Raw genomic sequence first — 18,939 nt, forward strand, 5'->3', positions numbered from 1 at the left:
GGATGGTAGCAACATATAAGACAATGCATCATTTTCCTTTTATAGAATCTGAAGAGAATGTGTTTCGAATGCAGTACAAGATTCAGGGACTATCAGTTAACTATTAAAACTCCAGGCAGTGTTCATGAGGGCGGTTATCACACTGCACAGCTGACACTGGGTGTGTGCGCGTATGAGTCACATTTGCTCCATTTTCCCACAACATCTGCAGTCCCACATCAAGATTTTGTTTTGGATTAAATCGCTGTGGTTTGTTATTAGATGACACAAAATTTCAGTGTTATTTTAAGACTGGAGCCTGCAGTGACTCCCAGTTTGAGTGACGGCTCCTTTAATGCAAAACCTAACTCTGGAGAACAGTTATAAATGTTTTCTGATGCAGGCGAAGGTTTGTTAAATCAGTAGTGTTTGTAAACAAAGCCCCGAATGACACTTAATGCCAACAGTAATAATGGTTATGACAGTGTTATACGTGCACCATTTCAAATATAGTGTTACAGAATGCTCCTTTAAAGCATCTATCTCAGCAGTTTAGATGAGGGATTTGTCTTAACTTTAATGCGCAGCTCTTTTCCATCGCTGTTTTTTCTTATCACTGCAGTCATTCAGCCAATACACTGATGACATCTTACAGTCAGTGTGTGATTCACTGATGTCTGTATAGTTTTTGTGTGTGTGCTTTTTTTTTTACAAGACTGCTCGAGCTAATTTTGCCAGAGGGCATTCTTTATACTCGCTGAGTTAATATAAGATGCTGCTTGTATTGCTGCCTGTGCATAATCTACAGATGCATGTCTTTGTATTTGTGTACTTTTTGAAAAACCAAATCATGAATGAGCCATGCTTTATTTCAACGTTTTTTTATCATTTGGTCTTGCCTCTGTGGCTGTAGCTTCCTTGATATGCAAAGGTGCGCTTGTTTTTAGTGTGCTGCTGTACACTCACTGGTGAGGTTAGCTGGAGGTTGCAGTGTGCTTTATGTTACGTGACAACTGAAATCCGCAACATGAAACATTATTTAAGCAAATTCATATCATATTTCTGGTCTGTCTGTACCTCCTCTTACGTAATCTTTTACTGAAGTTAAAGCAACAATGCCACAGTGCAGAAATCGGAGCAAATTACTACTAGTAAAAGTATACTTAAATCTCCAATGTGCAAGATTTACAGGGATTTATTAGGCAGAATATTGCAGAAGTGCAATATAATATTCATTAGTGTATTTTCATTACTGTATAATAATCTTACTTTAGAATGAGTCCACCGTGTTGCACTGCCAGGTTTCTGTAGTAGCCCAGAATAGACGAACCAAACACCAGCTCCAGGTACAGCCTTTGGCATTTTGTGCAAGTTTGATGGCCGCGGTAGTTTCACATGCTTTCTACATGCTTGAAAGGGGAGGGTGAGGTGAGGTGTTTGGAGCCTACAAGCCCACTGAGATGCTACTAAATTTTTTACACTGGTTCTTTAAAGCAACACCACTCATTATGCAGAACTAAAATGTACATTATGTTAATATTTCAGCTGGTAAAGGTGGGGCTTATTATTTTTTTTACAATATCTACAATATCTTTATCCATGATAATACATGTTCATTTATTTGTTTCTCATATTTTCTATAAATGATCTGAATCTACAAAGAAAATCTAATCAAGTTTATTGATATAGTAAGTTTAGAAACAACCAGAGTTGATCAAATATTGTATTTATATTGTAATAGAGCATAAGAACAAAGTTGCACAAAATGGAAATACTCAAGTGAAGTAAAAAGAATTTTTTGAGTAAATGTACTTAGTGTCTTTCTACCACTGTGTGTATGTTGTGCATGTTTTTTATATCAGTGCTGGTTCCAAATTCAGATATCTGTTGCGAGGGGTGAACGCTGTCGAACGTGGGATCCGTGTGACCCCCTGGTGAGAAGAACAACCAAATGGGATTTGCAAACAGGAAACTGGAAGGATGACTTACAGCTTTCCTCTTGTCCAAACTCACAGCATAGAGCAAACACAGTCCCTGCGAGACTCCGACTCCCTTTGTCTCCCGTCTCTATCTCTCTGTGCTCCCCCGTCTCTTCCACTCTCGTCCTCTCCCTCTCCCTGTCAGAGCAGTGAGCAGAGGAAATAGCACAGCAGAGGGGAGGAGTGTTGTAACTTAATTTACCCTGCCTGTTGAGTGTGTGCTTGAGTACTTGAACTCGAGAAGAAACTCAAATGTTTATAAACCACTCCTGTTAATCGCATCCATTGGAAATTCTTTCCTCCTGAGGAAATACTAGTGAAGAAAATGTTTTGCATACATGTAAACACGATAAACTTCTACCTGTAGACTGCCTCTGCTGTAACAGCATGTATTATAAATGAGACGTACGTGCAAAGTCGCTGACGTTTTCTGTGATGTTGCAGCGTCTTCTCTTGAGGCTTCATGTACTGCGTCCCTGCAGCACAGCTTTATCAGCCCACTACTGTCAGCCAGCCTCATAACAACAGAGACACAGACACACATACATGTGCACACACATACTGAAACGTTGCTCAAGGCCGAGTTACTTTGTACCTCTTCTTCTCTATGAGGTATTGTAGAAATACTAGTCTGTTAGGAGGTGTTTATGGATGTGCGTGGGTGCTTTCTGCATCAATCTAGGTGTGTAGTTTCTAGCTTTTTTGTGCTTAAATGTGCAGTAAAAAAAAATCCACTACTTTCTCTTCCAGTTTTTAAAAAAAGCCCAAACACAAAAACCTGAAAACATGCTCATATTAAAAGCAACTTTCCCCAAAAGCCTGGGATGAGTCGGCCCTGAAGGCCCGGTGCAGAGCGCCATGTCATCCTGGAATGTGTCCAGAGGTATTGTAGCCACAGTGGAGCTCAGTACAAGACAGTCGAGATCATATCAGCACATTAAGGCGAGGTTGCACCAGCGAGGCTAATTTTTTTTTAATCCAGTTAAATCACAGTTCAACTTTAAATTATGTTGTTGCACCAGTCTTTTAAACTCGGTTAAAACTCAGAAAGATTCAATTTAAACCTCCCCTTAAGCCTAAATTTAGATTTTATTCTAAATCAAGATTACATTTATTTATGTTGCACCAAAACTGTAAAAACCAAAACTGTAAACTGGTCGAGTTTTAACTTTAAGCTTACACTTGAAGAGCTTAAACTTTGAAATGGATTGTGAGAAATGATCAAGTTTCTTAAAGAAAGTTGAGGGACAGACTCAACCCAACTGAGTTTTATGAATTTGTTTCTTCTTTCTTTTAATTCACTTTGCTGTTGTTCTTTTTAATCTTCTGTTATTTGGTCATATTGCTCCATTAATATGACCAACAAGTTTTTTCTCATTGGAGGATCTTCTCTACTGAGCTGTAATGACCAGGCTAAGTAGGCTAGCTAACTTTTTTAGCTATCTAGCAAACAATGCATATTTTTAAAAAAAATACAGAGCAGCAAAAAGTTCACCGTTTCACCCTCTGTTATACTGGCTAGACTGTAATAGCAGGAGAATTTATTTTTTAATTTTAGCAATTAAAAGCTGTGGTTAAAATATATAAAAACAATGTGGGTAATACTGATTAAACTATATATTCTAAACTCAATAAACGTTGTTTCTTTAATTATGCAACAGAGCTCTGCTTAATTTTGAATCTTGCTTCACTAATTTTAAGCCTAGTCTTGCTAAAATCTGAACTAATCTTACATTAAATGGTTCTTTATTGGTGTCACCCAGTCTTAGAGCCCACTAACAGTGAAGGAAACATAGACTTTGGTTTTGCAGATAACTGGTAGGTTAGCAACCACAACCCAATCTTACAATCTCTGCAGATAACGGAAGATTGAGTTACTCCATTGTGTATTTCTTTTTTGACCGGGTTTTATTGCAGGGGTGTGATTTCCCTGCAGAATGGAGAGAGCTCCACCTCATTTGGGAAGGTAACTAGGCCAAGGGAGGTTCACGTATTCCTGTGTAGACTCATTACAAAAGTATCTGTGACTCAGCTGTTGTCTGCAACCACATTTCCTGCAGTGGATATAAATTTATGCAAAGTTTACAGACTTCCCTCCTCTTCCCTTTCCTTTCCCAGTGCGTGCCTCTGGCTGTCCACTTTGACTCATTTTCAGATTTACTTCTGTGAACTCGCGGCCACAGCATTGTTAGATTAGTTTGGACTTGACTTGTCTGTATTGAATGTCAGTGTGTTGAAGCTAAGGGTAACAGGGCACAGGGGTCACATCAATTCAGAAAACGAGAGCAGGCCGGCTGACAGCACAATATTTTCCCAAAGACACAAAGCATACCACACTCACAAACCCTGCCCTGTTATCTTTGTTCCTCTTGCATCTCTATTGAGAGACTGCCACTCTCCTCTATTCTCTTTTATGTCTTGTCCTCTCTCCTAGTCAATCTTTCACTCACCAGACTCACTACAGTATCTCTCCCTCTCACATTCACCACCAGCAACACCAACTCATTCTGTCATTCTCATGTCACCTCAGACTATCTCACTCACCATCACGCTCGAGAAACTGGAACTCGCTCTCTTTATTTTTGCTCTCCTCTCCCCTATTCTTTCTGCCCTACCCCAAGCATGTGCTCCTTTTCGTGCTTTTTTCATTTCATACCCTATCTGCCCTTTCTTTCAGCTTAGCTCACTGACAGAGCCTGTCACCATGACATGCATCCTGCCAGCTGAAGGCGATGCGTCACGGCCGCAACACTTTGCACCACCTCAAAACAACTTGCTCCAGCGTAGGGCCAGAAAGACCATGCGTAATAACACCTTCTTAACACTCATCTGCACTTTCAGCACAGTTTCAACTTCAGTTTCTCTTATCAAGAACAGATATATGTGGTGGGCAGAAAATAAAGAAGCAGGGAGATGGTGGTAGGAAGAGACAAATAAACAGAATTAAGAGGAGGTAGGAGGTGATAAAGACAGGAGGAGCAATAAAGATGATGAAAAAAGTGAAAATGAAAATAAACAGGGAGAGTTGGATGAAAGTGGAAGAGAAAGAAAACAGAACCAGCAAAAAATATTAGGTAACAGAGAGAAGAGACAGAGATGGATGTGGTTAAGATAAAGATGGGTGCGGAGAGGAAGAAAACCACGTATAAAATAGAGGAAGAGGCAAGGACAGATAGCGAGAAACGAAAACAAAGTAAGAAAAATGGCTCAGTGATGGATGGTTTGTTGGGATGGAGCACAGCCAGGATCAAATTCAGATTAATTACTAAGCACAATAATGTTCAGGATGTCAGACGAACAGCCATGCTGCATGTGAGAAAAGGAGTCATGATCAGAGAGGGAGAAATTAAAGGGATAGTTTTGGTTATTTGACGTAGGGTTGTATGAGGTAGTTATCGATACTGAGTTTATTACCTGCTGTCACACGCATTCAGTGTGGAGAGGCAGAGAGGAGTACCAGCATGGAAGCTAAGCAATGAACTGCTGTGGACAGGATCAGAAGCAAAACACATTTTAGCCACCTGAAAAAAAAGCCCATATAAACAAACCAATTTCAGTTTAAGTGTATGCTTAACAGACAGCCTGTTCCGATGGGAAACTACCATTATATAAGCTGTGTTTGAAATTTAAATAACATTCATGTCTGTGAGGAAAAGAAAATTATTTCTCAAGTTTAGATTAATATTTAATATGTAAACCTTTTCCGAAAAGGGCATGGTGAAGAAGTAAACACGAGCTGCATTCACATAGCATTCTGTCTGCTATCCAGCCTCATCCTTCAATAGAGAAGTACACAGTTATAACAACCAAAGAGCTAATAACGATGGCCAAGTGTGAGAGATGCAGCAATGGATTTGTCTAAAATATGCATGACTGTTTCAAGTAAAGAAAAAAAAACATAATACAGACAGAGAGTTTTATAAAAAGTCCCTAAAATGTCAGGAAAATGCAACATTTGCAGGAAATAATCATCTTAAAATTCACCCAAATTATAGCATACAATTAGAATGATATTGATTTTTCTATTAGGGGGACCTTTTTGTAGGTGCCAAAAATACATTTCGATGCTGACCCTGTCCACAGCAGCAACATTGATTAGCTTCCTTCATTGGTAGTCCTCTCTGCTTCTCCACACTGAATACAATAATCCAAAATATCCCTTAAAGGACAAATACTGGAGATGGGTCATGGCAGCCAAGACAAAAAATTTACACAACCACAGCACTCTAATGCTCTGATGAGAGCCATCTCTGTGTTGTGTTATTGCACAGGTCTCTACGTGAAGGTTTTGGCATCAGCACATTCAAGATTCACACTGAGCCACGCTCACACACAGACACACACAGTGATAGTGGTATCTCAAAATGTCCTGAGCCTTGCAGCAGTAATGCTAGGCTATTAGAGTTAACTGCTGACCTGTAGGAAGCAGCATCGACAGCCATCTCGCGCTCAGCATCCCTCTGAGCTCTCAGTGAGAAATTTTACACCCATGGCGTACTGAATGGAGGTATTTTGGCTACTGTGCAACTGTAAATGATTTCAGAAATTATCATCACATGACCTCAGAAGATGCTTCAAAGTTATCATCACCTTTCGGCGTCAGGTTCAACATTAAAAGCGGTGCTGCACTGTGGGGGTTCAGCATGTGTGTTGATTGAGGGAAACGCATGCACACGCTGAGATAACGCCCTTGTTTCTGCGATGAAGCGGCTCACTAGGCTGTCACTGGCCGGTGCTGAGTCACTTTATTTCAATTCAGAGCAAGCAAGCAGCCAGTCGGCCTCTCCTCTCAGCCCCGCTGCTCGAGCACGCCTGCAACAAAGCGGGGTCCACGCCTCGGCAGGGTAATAATCGCAGCCGCGCAGAATATCAGGCTTAATTGTGACGCTGTTTTGTCGTTTATCAAAGGTTTACCCGGCTGACATTTTCTTGGTGTGATGCGGAAGACGAGGCTGATTTTGATGAAACCGTTTGAAAGGTCATGTTCAAACTGAGCCGAGTTCCATGCTGACTTTCATCGCAAAGTCACATGCAGTGCTAGACTGAGCGTTTGAACAGGTATACCTTCACATGTAGTGGAGAATCAAACCCTTGAGATTTGCCTCTGTTGTGTTGAGTCTGGGTTTGACTGTGCTTCTTTCATTCTCTATAGAGTGGGGGTGGATTCACGTGAAAATCCCAAGGACCTTTCTTTTGAGGTAAATTCACCTTAATGTCGCTATTCAGTAATCCATATTTTATCCTCCCTGTTTATTGCTGCAGTCTTTGTCCTCTCTGGCATTTTAATCTAAACTGCAGTGCCATTTTTGCTGCAAGTGTCCCTTTGAAATAGTGTCAGTTTCATGCTTCACAAGCTTCCGTCTGCAGGATTGCATACAAAATATGGTGTCCAGTAAATCTCTCCTCAAAGGTATTCATAAAACTACCTGTTGCAAGTGTAAATAAGTGGAATTGCCTCATATATCGGATACTCTGCAATGTAAAGTAGGGTATAAAACATTATTTTTTTTTGCATACCAGGCAGGCAGGAATCAATTTGTCTTGCCATAATACCCAGGAGGGCATTGCTTACTATCATTGTACTTTGCTGCCTCCATTTAGTTGTACTTCATAGCTCTCATGCAGGTATTTCTCATCAATCCCATTTAGCATTAGTGCTACTCTATATTGATGTATTACAGACAGTCTGTATTTGTTTTTGCGCACTCTAAAACACTTAAACTATTAACATCGTCGCAAACAGTAGTCCTAATGATCTACCTAGAGTTTTATATGATTCAGTTTAGATATTCAGGGGATGAATTTTTCATGAAAATTTCCCGCCAGTATGCATAAAACTTTAAAAATGAGTAGCTAATTTGCAAAATATGGAGAGAAGAACAACAGATGCCAGTAAGAAACAGCTCACGAGGCTTAAAATGATGCGTTCTAAATCTTTAGAGACGATCAAAGAATTATAATTAAATAGAATCTCTGAGCTTAATTTACTTTCCACAAGACTTTATTTGGTGGAAGGACAACAGCTTCTTTTGTTCAGTTATTCACAGTACTTGAAAGAAGTTGCGCTATTGTATACAAAGGAAGTCTACATACAGATGGATGACAAATTAATTAAAAGGAATCCATCCATCAAGACTCCTAGAGAACCCTAGAACCTCATCAGTAACCACTAAAACCTACTAAACAACTTCTAGAAACTCCTTAATGACCCCGACAGCCTCCTCAAAGACCTCTAGAACTTTCTCAGTGGCCATCAACACTCAGAAAGTATAACATAACCTCCTTAATGACCACTAGAACCTACTAAATGACCCCTAAAATCTAGTAAAGGAACTCTAGAATTTTACATATGACCCCTGGAACCTTTTCAAGGACCTCTAGAACAGTGTCTCTCCACGTTTTTTAAAATGACAAACCACTGCAACCCAAGTCGCCATAGGCCTGAGATAACGGGCCAACTCATTGTTTTTATTTTCTCTAATTTGTAAAACAATATACAACATTTTAGCCTATTTCATAAACGAGACATTTAGATGGAATTAACATTTATTTTTTATGCTTGAGCCAGACCCATGTATACAGTAGATTGCACTGTGAGCTGTGTTTTCTGCTTAGTTGCAGCTCTCTGCACTGGAGGGAGCCGAACAAAGTGGGAGAGCAGCGATCGCATTCAAAGACAATGAAACTTCATTTGCTTAAGAGCTATTTTTAATCACCACAGAAGTGCTGCGGGGCTGTACTGCGTCACATTCTGAGTCTGTACGTGTTTGACTACTGGTACAGGGTAGAGTTTTGTATTTTACAGGGATTTAATAATATGTAGCACATTTATGTACAGAGCAAGGATTCGCAGTATATCCTGCCATCCTCTCCCACTGACACGTTATATGCTTCTACCCTTTAATCCTGGCTCTGCTGCTTATTTTAACGCTGCATTGCATCAAAGTGAAGACGAGGTTCAAGAGTAGGAAATGCACTTTTGCTATCTGCTAAATGACAGTCTGGAGCAGATCCTTGCTGGCACACAGGTCTTCTCAGTGTGCCTTTTTTGTTGCACAGGCACGTCCGCCCACACATTCCCCTCCTACCCTACCATCACTGCTTCCCAGCAGCGCTCCATCCCCTCTCTTTCATCTTCTTATTTGACCTGACTCTTATCTGCACGCTGTGAATGGGACATGGTCTGGGCAGCTCCCTGGCATTATGAGGCCAGAAGGGCAGACAGAATAGGCGGCAGCGTGGCAGGCAGGTAAGGCTGGGGGAGGATCCCGGCGGAGAGGAAAGGCCAAGCTCCAGGGCTCTTTCTCATGGAAATGGATAAACGTAACCTTGCCCAGGGTGAGAGTCCGCACAGGGACTGCTGGGGGCGTGTTCTTACTGGAGCGGGAAGGTTTCTCGAGGGAGATTTTGAGAACAGGATTTTCCTACATAAGCACAGGGCCTGGGGTCCCACTGGTAAAAGTGGAGGTCATTGGATATGGCCCTGCTGACCATCCAGGGGTGCAGGTTTCCAACATTTCCATCAGGCAGCATATATAGCCACCCCAGAGGGTCTTTGTGTGTCAATGACTAACAGTGGTTCTCTCATGGCCTACAGGTTGCTGCAGGGAGGCCAGACACAACACAGGGCCTGTGGCACCATCTGGACTACAAGTATCCTTTCACTGCTTTCTTCTCCAAAGCACTCTCACATCTGCTGGCACTCACAATGCTTAATGCACTGGTGTGTGTAGCAGTGTTATACACTGAGTACAAGGGTAGCAGAGTGGCTCATTTCAGGGAATGTGAAGAAAGACCCATATGTACTGTGATGGCAGAACAAACAGGTTGTTCATGAACTTCTTTAGGAGGATACACAGTCTGTATAATACTGAATGCATGCACTGAAACCTGAATACATGTACGTATGACAGTTTTCATAACATGCAGTGCACATCAGAATGCATCTGTGTATGCAAGCGTCCAGTGTGAAAGATTTATGGGGATTTATTGTCAAAATATGGTAAAAATGGAACTTAGTATTCATGAGTCCGTTTTCATTAGGGCATGTGTCTGCTTTCATTGAGTCCGCCGTGCTGCACCACCATGTTTCCTTTTGATTGTTTTTGCGGCTGCTATAGGGAATATTTTTGATGTTTTGAAAACAGTTGTTTCTAGAAGAGCAGCTTGCCTGGCTATGTTTGAAGCAGAGGTTGTGCTAACCGAATATTTTCATTACAGTGACTGAAAAGCCTAAAGGCTGTCCATCATTCTGACAGATTAAAACACAGAGAGAGACTGTAATGTAGAAATCTTTAGCAAAATGATCACAAACTCACAAGAGGGACATCGTATTTCAAGTAAAAAATCCACAAGGAGAGGGAGAAGATCAAACAAATTATTTACATATTTATCTGTAGGAACTTCATAATCCAGAGAAATGGAAAGAGAGTTTAAAGAAGAGAAGCTCAAACCTACCTGACCCACACACCACACCTGACAAGGCAAGAAGAGAAATTACAATATAATATATCTGAATATATCACTTGTCTTTACCGCTAAGTGACACATTATATTCCGTTTAATCCACACCAAATAAAAGTGCATAAACAAGAAGTCATGGTCATACAGGGGGGTAACCACAACAGTCTCCATGCTAAGCTAAGCTAACAAGATGGTAGTTGTAGCCTTGCGATGCAAACATAATAGTAGTATTGACCTTTTCATCTAACTCAGCAGGAAAGTGAATTTCCCAAAACGTCACTTTATTTCTTTGATACATTTGTTGTTGACTGGAGGATGAAGTGGATTCCCGTAAGCAGAGGATGTAGTTAAATCATTTGGCAGTAAGACAACTATTCTGTCCTCTGCGGTGGAATTTCATGAGGACCGCATTCAGTTTAAGCTAATCTAATTTTACCACTTAATGGCCCCATGACCTGGCCCGGTGCTCAATAAGGAGCACATCATTTTACTTTATGGACTCGATCTCCGCTGCAAAACAATGAGATGCAGGGCGGCTTGTGCATTTACAGTATTCATTTAATGCATGAGTGTGTTAATGTTTGTATTAGATTAATATTAGATATTTTTAGAGACAGAAGCGCATTTAAAGTGAATAACAGTTAGGGTAAGTATATGATTGACCATTAACCACTCACCGTGGATTAGAAAAGCTCCAAAATAGCAGGTTTATCATTGTAAAATTGAGCTCTGTTTATTGAAAACAAGACAGGCTTAAGTCAGCCGGTTTGTTGGACCGTCAGATGAAGAACGTGCATCATGCTCTGGCTTGTTGAATCATGTCAGGGCTGTCAGTTTTCTCTGACAACAGTATGACACTCGAGTTAGGAAACAGTATGAGGTAATGGCATCTGTGTTTACAGTGTCTTTAGAAACAATTTAGCAATGTTTTTGCATGTTTGTGGCGTTGCAAGATGAATATAGCGAACACATAATACAATAAAAAAAAGACTGTCAAAACCTTTAACGAATATATTAAGAACAGAAAAAAATAAACCTCAATTTTCAATCCAAGTAATTAGTTTCTTGAGACAACTTTGGCAGCGATTACAGCCTTGAGATTTTCTGGTTATGTCTGTAGAGCCCCACTAGATTTAGATTTTTTTTTTCCACATTGTTCCTTCATCTCAAACTTAATCAAACTGACTAGGGAACATCCATGAGCAAATAATTCTTAATATATTCAATAGGATATTTTCATGTACCGCTGCTGAAATACTCCTGGAGAAATGGCTCTTCATTGTTCAGTTGTGTCCTCACAAGTCTCCATGTCCCTGCTGCTGAAAAGCCTCCTCACAACATGGCACTGCTGCCGCCACCATTTTTCACAGGATGGTGTTGATGAGTAATAAATTCTGCCAAGTTTCCATCAAACATTGTGCTTCTGAATGAGTTTGTCTTAGAAAATCATTGCAGAGGGGTTAATATTTGCTTTCTAATCCTTCCCTCTTTTAGTTGAGGCTGTTAAACCACAAAGTGCAGAAAAGGTGGATGCTTTGGGGGTTCTTGTGAAATCCCTGTCAACCTCAAAGCATCTGAGAACATTGATTCAAACACTACTTTTCTCAGCTTGTTGCCACAAGAAGTGGCCTGAAGAAATAATGAAACTCATAGTCTGTGCATAAACAGACTGATGAACTGGTGAAGGTATTTTTCAGCTGATCAATGATGGAATTTGAAAAAGATTGGAATCCAGTGAGCAGCAGACGGTGATGAGACATTTTCTGACAATACCTGTTGAATAACAGTCTAGACAGAACTGAAAAAAAGCTTAATAAGTATACTTTGTAAGATAACTCCAGTGTAGATAGCCATGTGAGAAGCAAATCTTTGACATGGGGAAAATAATGCTCATTTACTAAGAGTTAGAGTTTGAGGCTCTTCACATTCAGACTTCCTCAGTTCCCTCAACCTTCAAAAGTTTTCGAACAAATCCTCCATTGTTGGAGGACAGAGGACTGATGGAGAACTTTGTAACGTGGTGCAACAACAGAAACCCAAAGCTCAGTATCAGCAAGATGAGAGAGCTGGTGGTGGACTGTCAGAGGAAGAGGAGGCCTGATTATCATCCGGGTGGAGAAAGTGAAGACGAGGGAGTCGCAAGTACCATGGGGTCCAATTAAACAAACAACTGATCTGGTCTTACAACAGATGCCCTCTTCAATAAGGGACAGGGCGTACAGTTCTTCCTGAGGAAACATATAGATCTGTGTATGTAGTGTGTAGATCTACCTGTCTGAAGCAGCCGGTTCTTTGCTGTTCTGTGCTGGGATGGTGATATCAGGACTGGGTAGTTCTGGCAAACTGAACGAGCTGGCAAGGAAGGCCAGCTCTGCTGGAAACAAACAGCCTGGAGTCAGTGGCACAGAGCAGGATGACAATCGTAACCATCCTGGAGAACCCTGTCTCACCCTCTCCATGTGGCAGATGGGCTCATTCAGCCACCTGATCATCCCACCTAGGTGCAAAACGGACCGCTTCACAACACACATACACAGTTTCCAAATTGTTGGGCACACACATGGCCATTGATTGTTGGACTGTTGTATTTTTTTATGATTTAATTTTTCTATTCATCTTATATACCTACAACTGATTCCAAAAAAGTTAGGACACGTAGTAAAATGTAAATACAAACAGAATGTAGTGACTTTCAAATCTTTTTTTTTTTACTTATAGTCAGTTTAAGACTGTACAAAAACAAGATATCTAACTTTATTGTTTATTATAAATATACACTCATTTTGCATATTTCAGCAAGGCAATGCCAAAACACGTCTGTCTGTGTTTCAACTGGCCTGCCAGGAGTCTAGACTTGTCTCTCATTGAAAATTTGTGAAATAAAGCACAAAATATAACAACAGAGACCTGAACTGTGGAGCAGCTGAAGTTGTATATAAAGCAAGAAGGGGAAAGAATTTCACTTCCAAAACTTCAGCAATCAGTGTCTTCAGTTCCTGAACCCTTACTTTGTGTTGTTAACAGAAAAGGTGATGTAACACAGTGGTAAACATGCCCCTGTTTCAACACTTTTGGAACATGTTGCAGGCATCAAATTCAGAATGAGTGTATATTTACAAAAAAGCAACAAAGTTTATCAGTTTGAAAATTAAATATTTGTATATTTGTACTTATTTTACTGAGTATAGGTTGAAAAGAATTTGAAAATCATCACATTCTGTTTTTATTTACATGTTGCACAGCATCCAAACTTTTTTGTCTTTTTTCTTCCTTTTACTTTCCGTATTTATCAGCACTCATTTCTGTCCCTATCCTGCAACCGAATTTCCCCTCTGGGATTCAGTAAAGGCTGATTTTATCTTTGTTAAATCCTCACAAAAAGCAAAGTATATAAACTACCAGCCTAATTTTTTAACGTTCACAGACAGAGCCAGGCTGGTTCTGTAGGCGTATCAATCCAGCCAAACACACACAAATAGTATGACACAATGAAAATGTTTGATTTATGACTCTTGCTTTCATTGCAACACAACATTGCAATCTGTGTAACCATAGTAACTACAGTGTAACCATACCCTTTGGCTGTGGTTAAAAGTCTACATAGTGGGTTAATTTGCACATTTGACAGAATGTATGTGTCTGCATGTAAATGTGAGAAAGCGAGAGAGAGAGAGAGAGAGAGAGAGAGAGAGAAGTGCGCGAGGGGATGAGAGAAGCCGTGAGCAGGATGAAAGGTGCAGTCCTGGCCAGTGTTTCCTGTTGATAGAAAAAAAAATGTATTATGGAGATGCTTTGATGTGGACCAGGTGAGAGGAGCCTCTGCCTGGGTCCTGCTGCCTGGTAATTGAGCTTCAGCTCGGCTCGCCGGCGTCTCATCCTGCAGGAATATTGTACCGCTGCTGCTGTAGCTGTTTCCCTGTCAGCCTGGCTTTAGGGCTCATTAGGAGAAACGTTTTACCCTTAAGTACTGATTTTGACAGACATCAAAGCCTGTCTGATCTTTCCTGCCGCACTGGTTTGCAGCGGGCGGTTTAAGGGCTGGAAACCGATGTTTTTGTTTTGACTCTGGCATCCCAGAGGCCACCCATGTTAAAGAGCCATGGGGTGGCTGTATTATACATTTGGCTTGGTCTCTGGGTGAGTCTGAGGCTTGACTTGGGAGGTAGATCTCTCCGTGTTACCTATTTATGGTAATATATAACGTGTCACATTAGCGAGGCATAAACAGAACAGTAACAGTTAGAGGGAGGTGGCACCAATTGTAAATATGTGCTGCTGACAGTTTGTATTGTGTGTGAGAGACATGTAGAAGTAGTCATTATAGCAAATGGCCCCTCTCAGAGTGTTGTATATGCATCACTGAGATATTTATAACTGGTGCATTAACCTACAAGCAGCGTTTTATTGTTGCAGCTGCTGAGAGTGAAGCTAATTTACTGGATGGTAGTTAAATCTATAACAATGCATTATATTGATCAGATGATGATGATATGAGTTGTCTGCAGCTATCAGATAAACAATCAGATAAAAAGTATATTTCCCTCTGAAGTATAGTAGAAGTGTAGAATAAAGTAGCATAAATAGATAAATGTTCATTTGTGGTTTTTCAAGGTTATGTGACAGGCTATTTCTTGGCTGGGTGCGGGGTGAAGTCTCTTAAATTCATACCCTCATTTGCACATTCATGTAAAGGTTGTGTTGATTGCAGCAAACAAAATAGAGATCACCTCAAGGTTTATAAATGGTAGATTAAAAAAAGTAAACACAAACTCACTACAGGGACATCGTGTATTTGAAGTGAAAGGTTTTTCTTTTTAATCTATTAAGGGAGGCAGAAGATAATACAAACTATTTAGATATTTACTAGATTAAAATAACTATATTTCCATGTTTATTGTTTGCAGAATAAGTTGCTAAATTTGTCGCTAGTCACTTTTTGGAAATAATGTCGCTAGGAGAGTCTGAAAAGTCATTAAATCTGGCAACAGTGAGCACAGGACTTTCATCCAGGAGACTAGGTGGAGCACTTTTTAAACTCAGTTGATTTATTATCCTCAGGTTTGTTTGTTTGTTTGTTTGTTTTTGTCATTATTTTCTGATTTGTTCTAGGCACCAAAACTACTTGTTTATTGCCTGGGTACAGACCTTCGAACCTGCCCCCTCAAGTCTGGTAGAAGGTTAACTTCTCCCATGTGCTGAGTCAGCGTTGGTCCCCGGGCGACCTCACGGTGACAACAACACTTCAGGGAGTCACTACGCACAGCTAAGAATGAGAGGCAAACCTTTGCACAGAGCCAGGTTAGCTGTTTCTGAAGCTAATCTAACCGGCTGCCAGCTGTAGCTTCATATTTCACACACGGATAAGAGAGTAGTATTGATCTTCCAATCTAATTCTCTCCAAGAGAGGGAATAAATGTGTTTCCTAAAATGTCAAACTGTTTGTTTAATGTGGAGAAATGGTCACAGCCAAAAAAAAATTTATGTTCTTAGACTAGAAATAATCAGATTCTCCAAGTGTTAAAAATGGTTTAACAAGATGCTTTTTATCCTAAAATGAAACACCTACGCCTGTTTAACTCTGAAGCAGAGAAAGAAGGCCTTTCCATGACTATCTGATGAAAACCTCAACCTATTTTGAAATAACAGTCTCTATTTATCTTTCACAAATTTAATTAAATTCTTTTTATAAGAGGATGGTCCATCTTCTTTATCTTTTAAATGTGTATGTGTTTTGTTTCTTGATTTTACTTTATTTCCTCTCTCTCTCTATATATATATATACTAGCATGAAATGAATGTACTCAAGTAAAGTAGAAATACTTCAGTGGTTGAGTATATGTACTCAGTTACTCTATTGATTAGAGGTCAGGAAAAGGTGACATGTGAGACTTGTAGGACGGGATTGAGCTAGCTGCGAGGACGGCTGAAGCAGCATTTGGGCTTCTACCCCCCCACACACAGCTACTCTACTCAGCACCTTTTTCCCTACACACACACACACACACACACACACACACACACACACTGACACACCTGACACCGTGGTGGAGCAGAAAGCAGGTCTTGCAGTTATAATTACCATTGCTGTCTAGTATTATGCCAGCGTGGAACGGGAGGACACCATGCCGACAAGAAGACAACTCACTCCTTCAGGTCCCAAGGAAGTCATTATTCCCCTCCTTTTCTACCTCTTCATCCCCCGCCCTCTTTTCTCTCCCCCTCTCCCTCCCTCATTTGAGACATTTATAAATAAATCCTGTTAGCTGGCAGAATGCTGCCCATAATTCCCACCTCTTGCATACTGCTGATAACGGCAGCAGAATGTAAGAATTGGCACCCAATAACAGATCAGTTTCCTCTTCTCTTTGTTTTTTGTGCTCATGCCAGGGGATTGTGTACTTGTGTGCCACGTCTGAATCCCACAGTATTCATTATAGGCTCTGAGGTACAAAGGTTGCTTTCGTCCAGAAATTACAGGATTGTTGAAGTATTGTTTTGTCTTTTTCAAGGCACAAGGAGAGCAAAGTATGAACACCTTACTGCAGAAGGGCAATTATTAATCAAAACTATTGTTTACAGCTGAGAGCTAGCAAGTGTTCTGTCATTTCTCTGAATCTGTAGTGGAGAGAGGATACAGAATCAAGTGTATTACAAGATCGGTTGTCACCAAGCCTCTGTGTGCAGAAATCTGGCTTGAGAAGAAATGTTGGAGCAGGGCTGCCCAAAGTGGGGCCGCGGGCCAAAGTTGGCCTGCCATGAGTTTCGATTTTGTGTTAATTGCTAAAAAAAATTTAATTAACAGGGCAATATGTAGCAATTGCACATCCAGAGACGAGTACTGCAGTCCAAATAGCGAGTTGGATCCATAGGTTGTATATTAAATACATTGAATAACTATTTAAGACACAATCTATGGTCGAAGTGAGTTATTTCCTCTTGCCTCCTCCTCTCCAGATGCAGAGAAGCTAAGGCACGCTGCAGGAACACTGCAGGAGTGCAAGACAAGTGCAACATTGCATTTTGACAGACAACTGACAGTTATAAACAGCTGATAAATTTGCAGTGGAAGACTTGTCATTGCTTATTATTGTCAGCTAGCTAGTTAGGTGGCATTATGCTAACAATAGCTATCAAATGCATCTAGCTAGCTAGCTAATGTAGATTAGCGATTGATCTAGATTAGCAAACTAAGTAGCTTCTGTCTTTTTAGTAACTTTAGCTAAGTGACGGTATGACTATTTATTTTTAATCTGATAGATGATGTTAACAAAATGTAAGCTTTTTTTGTAAGTTTTTTTTTTTATATTAGCTAATTTAAGATGTGACTATATACAGAATATGTTGCTTTTATGAGACCCAGAAAAAAATCTTTTAACCTCAAAATGTGGTTTTCTTTTCAACATAGACCAGCCCAGAACATGGCAAAGCTAATTACAGGAAACAGGGAGGCATAAAGTTGACTAAGGTCCCAAAGGGGGCAGGAAATAGGAAGGGTCGATGTAGCATCTGAAACAACTGATATAATACAATAGATGTTTGTGTCTGGCCCCTGGCCCTCCATCAAGTTTCAGCTTTGGCCCTGCAAGAGAAGAGAAAACATGTGGGGATCCTGCATTAGAAGGTGCTTAAATACCTCATTGTAATTATCAACTGAATACTTATCATCACAGGTCTTTCTTGATTTGAGCTGACAACACCTCCAGAGGACTATTACCTAACATCTGGCATCCAAAAACAGCACTTTCTACTCCTGCTCTCAACACTAATTAGAAATATGCCTGCCTGTACTGCCTTTTATCAACACTTAAACACATTTATAAACCAGCTCTGACCTTGCCTCTGGTTTTAATCAAGTGCAATACTGACCCATCTTGCCTGAAACAAGATAACGCCCCCTGTTTTCTGTGAGTAAAATTATTTTTTATCTCTATCAAGCCGTCTGCAGTTCTGCTTTTGTAGAGCGCACCCTCCTGGAAAGCCTTTCTTTGTTGCATATTTTATTGTGGGCTTTTATTACTTAAGACAGCAGCAGACAAGAGCTGGCGCGTGTATATTAAATATGATAACAACTTAGCAAACAGGAACAAAAATAGCGCAAGCACCTAAAGCTGGAATGACTAATAATCCAGCTCTCTGCTGGATGTTGTGTTGATAAAGCCACAGGCACTTAATGGCGGAAAACTGAAAGTGGGCTTATAGGAGGAATAGTATCCTTAATATAACTGCATAGACGTGTATCATTTCAGCACTATATTGTGTGGATGCAGTGCAGTGATGTCAGTGCGATCCGAAAATGGCTGTGTCATTGTTCAGTCTCTCACTGCACTGTGCCTGGGGGAAGTGAGGCAGTCTTTGTTTTATTTTATATTTTTATTTTTTGCTTGTAAAAAAAAAAAAAAAGTGAAAAGAAAGAAAAGAACAGGGAATCTTGTTGAAAACTTGAGTGACATGTTGACTGATGTGTATTATGCAGTGCGACAATGACTGGGATTTTTCAGCAGAGAACAAGCTCTGACAT

General features: G+C 40.3%; 1 pseudogene; it reads left to right on the top strand.

Annotated features, from left to right (window-relative positions):
• The window catches only part of LOC146307615 (sodium/hydrogen exchanger 9-like), a 103,461-nt pseudogene that overhangs the window by 82,474 nt on the left and 2,048 nt on the right, over nt 1-18,939 (top strand).

This window comes from Lutjanus erythropterus, chromosome 21 (assembly GCF_056507025.1).
Source record: "Lutjanus erythropterus isolate fLutEry1 chromosome 21, fLutEry1.hap2, whole genome shotgun sequence".
NCBI lineage: Eukaryota > Metazoa > Chordata > Actinopteri > Lutjaniformes > Lutjanidae > Lutjanus > Lutjanus erythropterus.